General features: G+C 41.8%; 1 protein-coding gene across 5 annotated transcripts in view; it reads right to left on the minus strand.

The window, feature by feature from the left end:
• The window catches only part of COL14A1 (collagen type XIV alpha 1 chain), a 210,291-nt gene extending 198,968 nt beyond the window's left edge, over positions 1–11,323 (minus strand). For 3 of the 5 annotated variants that reach the window (XM_027063987.2, XM_015085660.3, XM_027063988.2), the window contains exon 1: positions 10,956–11,129. The gene's annotated coding sequence lies outside the window, so the exon portion shown is untranslated. Of the gene's footprint in view, positions 1–10,564; positions 10,715–10,955; positions 11,130–11,173 lie in introns of those variants that run through there. The other 2 variants (XM_027063985.2, XM_027063986.2) reach the window with 2 other exon arrangements.
• Between the last annotated feature and the right edge of the window lie 248 nt (positions 11,324–11,571).

Here is an 11,571-nt window from a genome sequence, read left to right on the forward strand (position 1 = left end):
CATTCTTTATTTCTTCTCTGCAGTGAAAATACCACCCTCCTCACATCCAGAATAACCAAAGAAGTTTCCAGGATTGGCTAATGAGGTTGACTTAAGCCCCAGAGGAAGTTAGTGATTATTACTCTTATCTGTGAGCACCATGACAAAGTAGAAAACAACTCTAAGTTAGGAATAAAGAAGACCTAGCTTTGATGCTATTAGTTTGGTGATTAGCCTTTCCCACCCCCCACCCCTGCCCCCAGTGAACTCCCCATTGCGCATGGCATTGTGACCAGAAATCAAGTGGAAAGCCATAGTCTTATTAGCATAAAGTATCAAAGGGCAAAAAGAGTTCAGGAACTCTAGAAACTGCAAATTGAGAAGGGACATGTCAGAGACGAGTGTGCCACAATGAGGAGAAATAAAATCAGCATAAAAACTCTCCTCAAATCCTGGATACTTCAGAATGATAAAGAGTCAAATAATCAAGAAAACTTAGCCATCATAAATGTGTGTGCATTTAATAGTAGAGCTTCAAAATACATGAAGCAAAATATGATAAACTAAAGAAAGGAATAATAAGCAAAATTACAGATGTTAACACTTCTCTCAGAAACTGACTGAAAAACTAGACAAAATATCAATAACAACACAGCAGATGTGAATAACTCTATCAACAAATTAATCTGTAATGATCATCACATCCAACAACTGCAGAATGTACTTCTTTTTTTTAAGTGTACACAGAAAGTTTTATAAAACGGGCCATATACTGGACAATAAAATGGGATTCAAAAAATTTCAAAAGCTTGAAAGTTTACAGAATATGGTTTCTGACAGTAACAGAATTAAATTACAAGCCAACAATATCAGGGGCACCTGGGTGGCTCAGCTGGTTAAGTGTCTAACTTCAGCTCAGGTCATGATTTCATGGTTCACAAGTTTGAGCCCTGCATAGGGCTTTGTGCTGACAGCTCAGAGCCTGGAGCCTGCTTCGGATTTTGTGTCTCCCTGGCTCTCTGCCCACCCCCGCTCACATTCTGTCTCTGTCTCTTTCTCTCAAAAGTAAATAAACATTTAAAAAAAAATTTTTTAATCAAAAATATTACAATATCTTTAAAAATTCAAAGTATCTAGAGATTGAACATGTTTCTAATTAATCCATAGGTCAAAGAAGAAATCACAATGGAAATTAAAAATATTTGGAAGTCAATAAAAATAAAAAGACAACACATGAACATCTGTGGAATGCAGTTGAGGGATTAGAGAGAAATCTCTAAGTTAAAATATTTACATAAAAAAAAACATTTAAAATCACTGATCTAATGTTTTACCTAAAAAAGCCAGGAAAAGAAGAGCAAATTAAATCCAAATTAAATTGAAGAAAGGGATTAATAAAGAGTACAAACCAAGGAACTACATAAACTCATATTAGTGAAAATTAACAAAGCCAAAATTTGCTTCTCTGAAATAGTAATAAACTTGAAAGATCTTAAGAAAGAGTGATCAAGAAACAAAGATAGGGAACACAACTAACAATACCAGGAATAAAAGAAATTATATCACTACATATTTCACAAACCAACAAATGATAAAAAGGAAAAACATTAATAACTTTATGCCAGCAAGTCCAAGAATTTAGTTTGATTGGAAAAAATCTTTGAAACACTGAACTTGCTAAAACAGACATATGAAGAAACAGAAAATCCAAACAGCCCTATATGTATTATAGAGATTAAATTTGTTATTATAAATATTCACAACCTAATGGTTGCCAGAGGGGAGGGGAATGGGAATTGGGCAAAATGGGTGAAGAGGAGTGAGATATACAGGCTTGTGGTTATGGAATGAATAGGTCATGAGAATAAAAGACACAGCATAAAGAATATGTCAGTGACATTATAATAGTAATGTATCAGGACAGATGGTGGCTACACTTGTGGTGAACATAACATAACATAATATAATGTATAATGTATAAACTTGTTGAATCACACCTGTTGTAAATCTGAGACTAATGTAACATTGTGTGCCAATTATACTCAAATATATATATTTTTTTCTTTTTATGAATATATATGTATATATATGTATACATATGTTAAGCAAAGTTAGAGATGGTTTCACTAGTGAATTCTATCAAATATTTAAGGGAGATATAATATCAATTCCACACAAACCTTTTCAGAAAACAGAGGTGAACTAGCATCTTTTTATCAAAAACCGATGTCATTACAAAAAATTTAAATTACAGGATGTCCTTCATGAACATAGATACAAAAATCCATTCACCAATATATATAAAAATCATTACCAAATGGGGTATATTCTAGAAATGTTATGACTAGTTTAATATTTTAAAATCAATATCACTCAGCATGTTAGACAATATATAAATAAATATACATATCCTCTCAATAGAAACAGAGAAAACACTTGAGAAAATTCACTACCTATTCATGATTTAAAAAAAACCTAGCAAACTAAGAATAGAGGGGAACTTTATTAATCTGACAAAGGGCATCTATGAAAAAAAATCATATATAATGGAGAAATATTGAATGCTTTTCTCCTAAGATCAAGAATAGGAAATGGATGGGAATGCAAACTGGTGAAGCCACTCTGGAAAACAGTAGGGAGTTTCCTCAAAAAAGTAAAACTAGAACTACCCTATGACCCAGCAATTGCACTACTAGGTATTTATCCAAGGTATACAGGTGTGTTGTTTCGAAGGGTCACATGCACCCCAATGTTTATAGCAGCACTATCAACAATAGCCAAAGTACAGAAAGAGCCCAAATGTCCATCGATGGATGAATGGAAAGAGAAGATGTGGTGTGTATATATATATGTATATATATATATATATATATATATGTATATATATACATATATATATATACATATATATATATATAGGAGTATTACTCAGCAATCAAAAAGAATGAAATCTTGCCATTTGCAGCTATGTGGATGGAACTAGAGGGTATTATGCTAATCGAAATTAGTCAGAGAAAGACAAATATCATATGACTTCACTCATATGAGGACTTTAAGATACAAAACAGATGAACATAAGGGAAGGCAAGCAAAAATAATATAAAAACAGCGAGGGGGACAACATAAGATACTCTTAAATATAGAGAACAAACACGGTTGCTCGAGGGGTTGTGGGAGGGGGGATGGGCTAAATGGGTAAGGGGCATTAAGGAATCTACTCCTGAAATCATTGTTGCATTATATACTAACTTGGATGTAAAATAAAAAAGAAATTAATTGAAAAAAGAAATTAAAAAAATTTCCTTCTGAATGAAACAAAAAGAAAAGGAAATGGATGTCAGCATTGTAACATGTTTACCATTTCATTCAACATTGTACTAGAGGTCTTAACCAGGGCAATAAGGTGGAAAAAAAAAAAAAAAGAAAAGGCAGAAAGAATGGGAAGGCAAAAGTAAAAGTATCTTTATTTAAAACCAACATGATTTTTTGCACAGAAAACCCTAAAGAACATATCAAAGAAAAAAAAGACCTACTTGAACTAATAAGTAAATTTAGGAAGTCTGCAGAACACAGATCAATAGGCGAAAATTAATCATATTCTTATAGCAACAAACAAATGGAAAAGAAAATAGTTTTTAAAATTCCATATATGATAACATCAAAAAACACAAAATACTTAAAAATCGATTAAGACATGGTATGCTCTACACTCTTTGATGTAAAAACTATAAAAATACAAAACTGAATTCCTGAGAGAAATTTAAAAAGGCTTAAATACATCGAGTAGTATACTATGCTGGGATTGAAAAACCCAGTATACTATGTTCATGGATTGAAAACCCAATTGTTAAAATGTCTTCAAATTAATCTATATGTTCAAAGCAAGTTTAATCAAAATTTCAGGTCATTTTTTATAGAAATTAACTAATTGATTCAAAAAATTTGCAGGGAAATGCAAAGGACTTAGATCAAAACAATCTTTGAAAAGGAGAACAAAGTCAGATGACTCATAATTCCTGATAACAAGCCTTACTATAAAAGCAACTGCAATGACAATAGAGAGGCAGATTATTCTTTGATATAATTTGCTAATAAAATTTTCATATGAATAAATACACTAATATTAATAAGTGAGATTAGTTTGTAGTTTTCTTTTTATGCTGTGTCAAGTGTGTATATCAGCATTATTTTTCTGATTTCATAAATTTAATTTTGATTTTTCCTTTCTTTCTGTAAATGGTCCTTTGGAACAGTTATAATAGTATTGGTATTATTGATTTCTTGTACATTTTTGTTAACCATTTAATTACAAAATCATGGAAGCTTGGCATTGGGGGAGCCTACTTTTTTCTTTTAATTGTTTTTAATGTTTTATTTATTTTTAAGACAGAGAGAGAGAGACAGAGCATGAGTGGGGATGGGGCAGAGAGAGAGGGAGACACAGAATCTGAAGCAGGCTCCAGGCTCTGAGCGGTCAGCACAGAGCCCGACACGGGGCTCGAACTCACAAACTGTGAGATCATGACCTGGACCGAAGTCAGATGCTCAACAGACTGAGCCACCCGGATGCCCCAAGGGGGAGGCTACTTTTTAACAACTTTTTCAAATTTTTTATGCCTGTTGTCTTATTTATAATTTCTATAAACCTAGGATGTTTTACTAATTTGTACTTTGCTTAAAAGTAATCCATTTCATCTTTGTTTTCTAATTTATCGACATACAATAATTGTAATTAGTATTCAATTCTTATAAATTCCTGTAATTTTGTGATTGTTTTCTATTTTCATTACTTAAACATTTGGGCTCCTCTCACTTTGCTTCTTTAAAAATTTTTTTTTCAACGTTTTTTATTTATTTTTGGGACAGAGAGAGACAGAGCATGAACGGGGCAGGGGCAGAGAGAGAGGAAGACACAGAACCGGAAACAGGCTCCAGGCTCCGAGCCATCAGCCCAGAGCCTGACGCGGGGGTCGAACTCACGGACCGCGAGATCGTGACCTGGCTGAAGTCGGACGCTTAACCGACTGCGCCACCGAGGCGCCCCATCACTTTGCTTCTTAAATTACAAAAAAAAATAAAAAAACTGTATCAAATTCACAACATCAAAGTAGAAGGAAAAGAAGCAGTAAGCTAGAAATAAGGAAACAGGGAGGAGAGGAAAAATTATAAAGACAAGATGAGAAGGTAGTAAAAATACAGAAAAAAAACAAGGGAAAGAGGAAGACAGTACATACTGCCCCGTGTTCAAATCTTATACAGACTTTTCTTAATAGTGTGTCTGTCACTTGCTGGTTTTGTGACCCCAGGCAAGGTAGTTTCTGTCCTGGGAGCTCAGCAATCTGAACTCTAAAAGAAGAATAATATTTACTTCTGCAAGTATTTGAGAGACTTAAATGTGTTTCTGAAAGACAAAAAGGCAGGTACTCAAAAAAAGAAAAAAGGCAGTACTTCTACACACACACACACACACACACACACACACACACACACACTCATACATAGTATAAAGACAAAAAGGGGATGCCTGGGTGGCTCAGTGGGTTAAGCATCCGACTTCAGTTCAGGTAATAATCTCACAGTTCATGATTTCAAGCCCCACGTTGGGCTCTGTGCTGACAGCTCGGAGCCTGGAGCCTACTTCAGATTCTGTGTCTCCCTCTCTTTCTGCCCCTCCCCTGCTAGCTCTCTCTCAAAAGTAAATAAACATTAAAAAAAAGAGAGAGAGACAGAAAGGATCCAAGATCACCTTCCTGGCCAAATACGGGCCAGTGTTGCCTAGATTGGTAGTCCTCAAAATAACCTCAAAATAGTTCAGTCTATAAACTACGAGATAAGGAAATTATGCCAAAATGTAAATCAATGCATTGGTTTGCTTTCTTCTTCAAGAAAGCTTTGCTATGAAAAAAAAATATCTCTGCTGAACTAACAGTTTGCTTACTGACATATTTGATTTACATCCTGGTACAGTTTTATCTCAGCAGGCAGAAGTAACAGTTTGTGGATAGACACCAATCAGCAGACTATAATTTGCCTAGCACTGGCTTAGATCCCTCACTGCAGACCTCCCAACGGATTGCATCTGCCCCTCTGTCCACCGTAACTCTCCAGCAAACCACAGAGCCTTGGTAACTATTTTTACCTTCTGGGTTTGGGATACTATAAGACATCTAGATGGCAGCTTAGCCCATAATAAGAAAGGTTCAAAGTGCATAACAGGTCATGAATAAGTGTAGATTGATTAATAGATGACTGAATGATCAGGGCTGATGTGTATAGGTTACAGTTGATGCACTGTACAATTTGCACTTGGCCGAGAGTGAGCGATGCTTGAAACTGGCACTCTGCTTTCCGAGTTGAATGCAAAGCTGTGTTATTCAGAGGAAAGGGTACTATTTTCTTCTTCTAATGGCATGGGTATGCCCAGAGAGACCACCTTTTTCTAATTCATAGAAAGACCCTATGTAGATTAACAGCAGTCCTGTGAATGACTCAAATGCAAGGGACTTGACTGCAAATTGACCTCAGAAGACCGCTCAATCTTAAACTAGGTGCTGTAAGTTCTACAGGATAGAAGGCACAGCCATCCCCAAAGCATGACAAATTAGAGTGACAGCTCCTTGATTCAGGAATGATCCGTGAGCTGGCTCTTTCTTTTTACCTCCTTCTTTTTTTAAGGACTGACATAACTCCTTGGTCAAAGAAATGGAGGGTTGTCTTTAACTAAACTCTATACTATAAGCAGTATAAAGGGTAGCTGCACATCTCAGTGTAGGTATCTCATCCTTTAGGAAGGCTTCCCTGATCTCCCAGGTGTGGGTCACATGTTCCACCATGGTTCCTATGGTAGTAATCTTTATATTGCACTCTGAAGCACCTAACACTGTACTGTAATTGGCTATTTGCATTTCTACCTACCAACGCGTACTGTATTTTGAATGGTTGGCACAATTTTGGTACATGGCAGAGGGCAGCTCAGGGAAGTCGAGGAAGAATGGAAGCCAAAAACCTGCAGTAAACTCTTTTTAGGTATCAATTCATTTCAATGTAGATTATCAATCTGTCTATAAAAACAGACAGAGAGCCACCCAGGAAGGAACAGACAGTTGTCTAATAGTGTCCCCTTAGTGCCCCTAGTTACAGACACATCCTAAGACAATCGATTGGACTCAGCAAAACCCAGCCTCCCTCTAGATCAATTTTCATAAACAATCCAGGTAATTTCTGGGAAGAAAGAGACCAAGCGCTGCTCCCTAAAATTGAAAGAGACACCTGCCTGGATAGATCCAACAAAGGCCCACTGATGGCTAAGTTCGCCAAGAGCATAGATTAAAAAAATCACCTTGAAGAAATGGGGAGTCTAGTCTCCAAGTCCTGACTTAGACCCTCAACTCTTAGAAATTCCCATGGCCTTTCTAGTCACCACCCTCTCAAAAATGGAGAAGAGAAAGAGAGAAGGGGGAAAGTAGGAAGAAGGGAGAATAAGGAATGAGAGCAGCCATTTTTGTCTTTCAGGCTCTGTACTGGATCATAGATCTTGACCCTCCAGTGTGGCTATTGTTTTCCCTGTTTTCTAGATGACGAAAATAAAGCTCAGAGAGGTTAAGAAACATGGACAGGGGCACAGAGGAGCAAGTTCCATCCCCTGTTTCAGCTACAAGATTGTATGGCCTCAGTTGACATCATCCATGTCATTCACACACCCCTCCCCAACCCCATCAAAGAAGCTGATGGAGAATATATCCAGTGGGATCTGGGTTCAATTTTTTTTTTTTTTTAATTTTTAGAGATTGAGAGAGACAGAGACAGAGACAGAGAGCAAGCCAGGGACAGGGGAGAGGGAAAAGGGGAGGGAGAGAGAGAGAGAGAGAGAGAGAGAGAGAGAGAGAGAGGGAGAGAGAAAGAGAATCTCAAACAGGACCCATGCCCAGCATGAAGCCCCATGCAGGGCTCAATCCCACAACCTTAGGAATATGACCCTAGCCAAAATCAAGAGTCTGACACTCAACCAGCTGAGCCACCCAGGCATTCCCATTCAAATCTTATACAGACTTTCCTTAACCGTGTGTCTGTTTTGTGACCCCAGGCAAGGTAGTTCTATCCTGGGAGCTCAGTGATGTGAACTCTAAAAGAAGAATAATATTTACTTCTGCAAGTATTTGAGAGACTTAAATGTGTTTCTGAAAGACAAAAAGGCAGGTATTCAATAGGTATTCAAAAAAAAATGCCAGTACTCTCTCTCTCTCTCTCTCTCTCTCTCTCTCTCTCTCTCTCTCACACTCACACACACACACACACACACACACACACACACTCACCACCTCCGCTGGAACAGGTTGGTCTCCACTCAAGGCAATCCAGGAAGGCCTTTGTCCTTTAAAGGAATCTTGGGTTACACACAACAGGCCAGGAAAACAGCAGTCATTTGGCTGAGTTTGGATAAAAATGACGGCAAATGTGGCTCTGGAGTCACATAACTGCTAAAATTGTCTGTCAGCTTAAAACAGGCAAAAGATTTTTGTGCTTTACTAGGTGACATTAGGAAGTATTTAAGAGCCAAAGGGCACACACCCCAAGGAATTTTTTTTTTTTTTGGTGTGTGGGCCGGGGCTTGACCTAGTGCCCCTTAAGTCATACCACTTTGCTCAGCCCATTCTTCAGGCAGCCCTGGCTGATCCGGAAAACCAAGACGCGCACGTGGAAGGCCCCAAGAGTTCTCCGAAATCCTCAGCTGGACCGTTAGCAGCAGGAAAAGGGCCAAGGGGCTCCTCCCATCAATCCTGAAGCCTGGGACCTGCCCAAAATTGTTCCAGGAATTCTGATGGGTTCCAAGAAAGCCTTCTCGGGGATTTACTGAGAGGCCTCACCAGTGTGGCTCCCGTCCTTCCAAAGGGACCCCCAGGAGGCCAGGGCTGCAGTGGAGGCTCAGGTCCATCCTGGCACAGGGCTCTCCAGGCAGAAGCAGAGATGCCCAGTGTTTAGTGAGTGTGTATATTGTACATGGATAAACCTTGAAAACATTTTGCCAGGTGAAAGAAGCCAGTCACAAGGACCACGTGCATATCGTATGCCTCCATTTACATGAAATGTCAACAGAAAGTATAGGTCAGTGGTTGCCAGGGGCTGAGGGGTGGGGGATGGTCAGATTGAGAAGAAATGGGAAGTTACTGCTAAGAAGTATGGAATATGATAAGTATGATAAAAATGTTCTAAAATTGATTGTGGGGATGGCTGCACCACTCTGTGAATATACTCTCTGAATATAAAAACCATGGAATTGTATACTTGTATAGTATAAGAATTAATATCTCAATAAAGCTGTTTAAAAAAAAAATCCTGAAGCCTATTACAGTAACCAAGCCATTAGGGCCAGATTCAGAGCAAATCCATCCAAGCTGCTCTTTTGGAATAAGCAAAAGTCCAAATGTTATCCCTTCATTCAGTCACTCCTTCATTCACTCATTCTAAATTTACCAGTGAGTTCTCTGTGTGCACAACTGGACCACCTTATCAGAAACAGAACACCAATTTTCCTAATGGCACCCAGCACGAGTCTGCTTGCTGGATTTGAATACAACCCCTTTGTCACGGGCTGAAACTAGGAAGCGCCCTCCTAAGCCCTTCCTAGGTGAGGGGCCCCAAAGTCTTTAAAGGGGAGTTTCAGGAACATCTGTTTGCATTTTTGCCACCAAGTCTTATCCCATTATCTTTCTCTGCTCCTCCCTCTCCCTGTTCCTCCCCCTTCAGCCTCTGCCCAGCAGACTCTCTAAAACTTCCAAAAGGGAGTCCAAAACTTCCAGAGGGAATGAGGCTTTCAGTAGCAGTTCCAGAAGCAATTTTCAGGGGGGAAATCCTGGCCCCCGGTGAGAGCTGCACACGGGCTCCATTTGGGCATCTTCCCTAAAGACAAGTCCAAAGCCTGGGCCTACGTAGGAAGGGAGACCCCCAGTCAACCCTGAGCTCGTGTGCCACAGAGCGTGCTTCACACAGAGGACCCAAGAACCCACTACTACAGTCCGAGTGCCTCTAGTCCTGGACTTGCGGGCGGCGTCCAGACTCGCCTAGGACAGAAGGCACTCCTGTGGCCCCAGCTGGTTCCTCCCGGCCCTTCCCTAACCCTGCCCTGCCGGTGCGCGCCGCACGCCAAAGCCCAGCTCTCCTGGATGCATCCCTGCCCGGGGGCAGCGTGCGTACCCGGAGGCTTCAAGCAGGGAAGGGGTGCAGAGGAATAAACCTGGAGGAGATGAGGGGCGGAAAAGCCAGGGCGGAGAAGACCCTCCGACACCACAGCCTGGCGGTGCGTGTCAAAGCCGCAACCTCCGGCGAGAAAAAAGCCCGCAGCATCCGGGTTTCCTGGCGCAGACACAGAAGAGCAGCTACCGCCAACGTCCTCCATCTATGCGCTCTTTTTGCTCCTCTTTGCGTCTAGCGCCTGACCCCAGCGCTGATCTGTGGCTGGGTAAATTTGGTCTCCCATGACCTCTATCAACTGCTCTTCCAAGAGCCCCCAAATACAATCTAAATAAAAAGAGCGTGCTGTCTATTTATATACAGCCCTCCAAGACAAATTCCTAAACCCCTTTCTCACCAGACTGTCGCCTTGACTAAGCCGCTTCCACTTGGAAATGCTGGAATTGCCCGTGTCTCCAAGCCAAAACCTCTTCTTGCCGCCGCGCGCTCAAGGCACCCACGTACAGGGCAAAGTTCCCGGGAGCAACATAAGGCATCACACTGGCTTTGCATTCGCAGCACGTAGCACCTCCAAACTCCCTGCCCAGCGAACCCCGCTAGGAGGCATCTGGGTGCACCAGCCCATCCCACCCCAGAGGTCCCCGGCCATCCGGGGAGCCCGCTCTGATAAGGTCCATGGAATTGCGCTGCGTCTGCAGGTGGCTCACCCTCTCTCTCCACTTTTCCTTCCTCACAAATAGATTTTTCAAGGCCGACCCGAAGTAGGGCAGAGAAACATTAGAACTGACCTGTGCAGGGGAATGTTCTAGCCCAGGTTGGGGACCTCTCGATGCCTAGGTAGGATCCAAGTTCCGCCGAGAGTTGGTTCTTGGCGGCGCACTGCTCTCACTCGCTTCCCGCCTTGTGCCCCTTTTAATTAGCCTCTCGCTCTCCCTTTCCCTCTTCCCTATTCCCTCACCCCCTCTCCCTCTCCCACTCCAGCTCCCACTCGGCAACCCGGAGCTACCTCCTCTCCGGCGCTTCCCTCCTGCCAGGCGCCCAGGATCAGATAAGAGGAAAGGAAGGCCAACGCGCGGCCAATTATACAGCGGAAGGTGGCCGCGGGGGCGGAGGTTGGGGAGGTGGGAGGCAGGCCTAAGTCTCAAACGCCCCCTACCTTATCTCCTCCTCCTCTCCCCAACCCCTCCCCACTAGAGGAGCCCGCCCGCGCGCCTCCCCTGCGCCGCCCCTGACCTGGCTGCGGCCCCAGGTGCGCGCCGCAGCCGGGTGTCGTGAGCCCCCTCGGACCGTGGCTAGTGTGGGGCTGCTGAGCCAGGCCCTGCGGCCGCTTTGCGAGGTGTGGCACCCCCTCCAGGACTCAGCTACTGTGCGCCCACTACCCGTCCGCCAAACCCGGCTTGTCTT

This window comes from Acinonyx jubatus, chromosome F2 (genome assembly GCF_027475565.1).
Source record: "Acinonyx jubatus isolate Ajub_Pintada_27869175 chromosome F2, VMU_Ajub_asm_v1.0, whole genome shotgun sequence".
NCBI lineage: Eukaryota > Metazoa > Chordata > Mammalia > Carnivora > Felidae > Acinonyx > Acinonyx jubatus.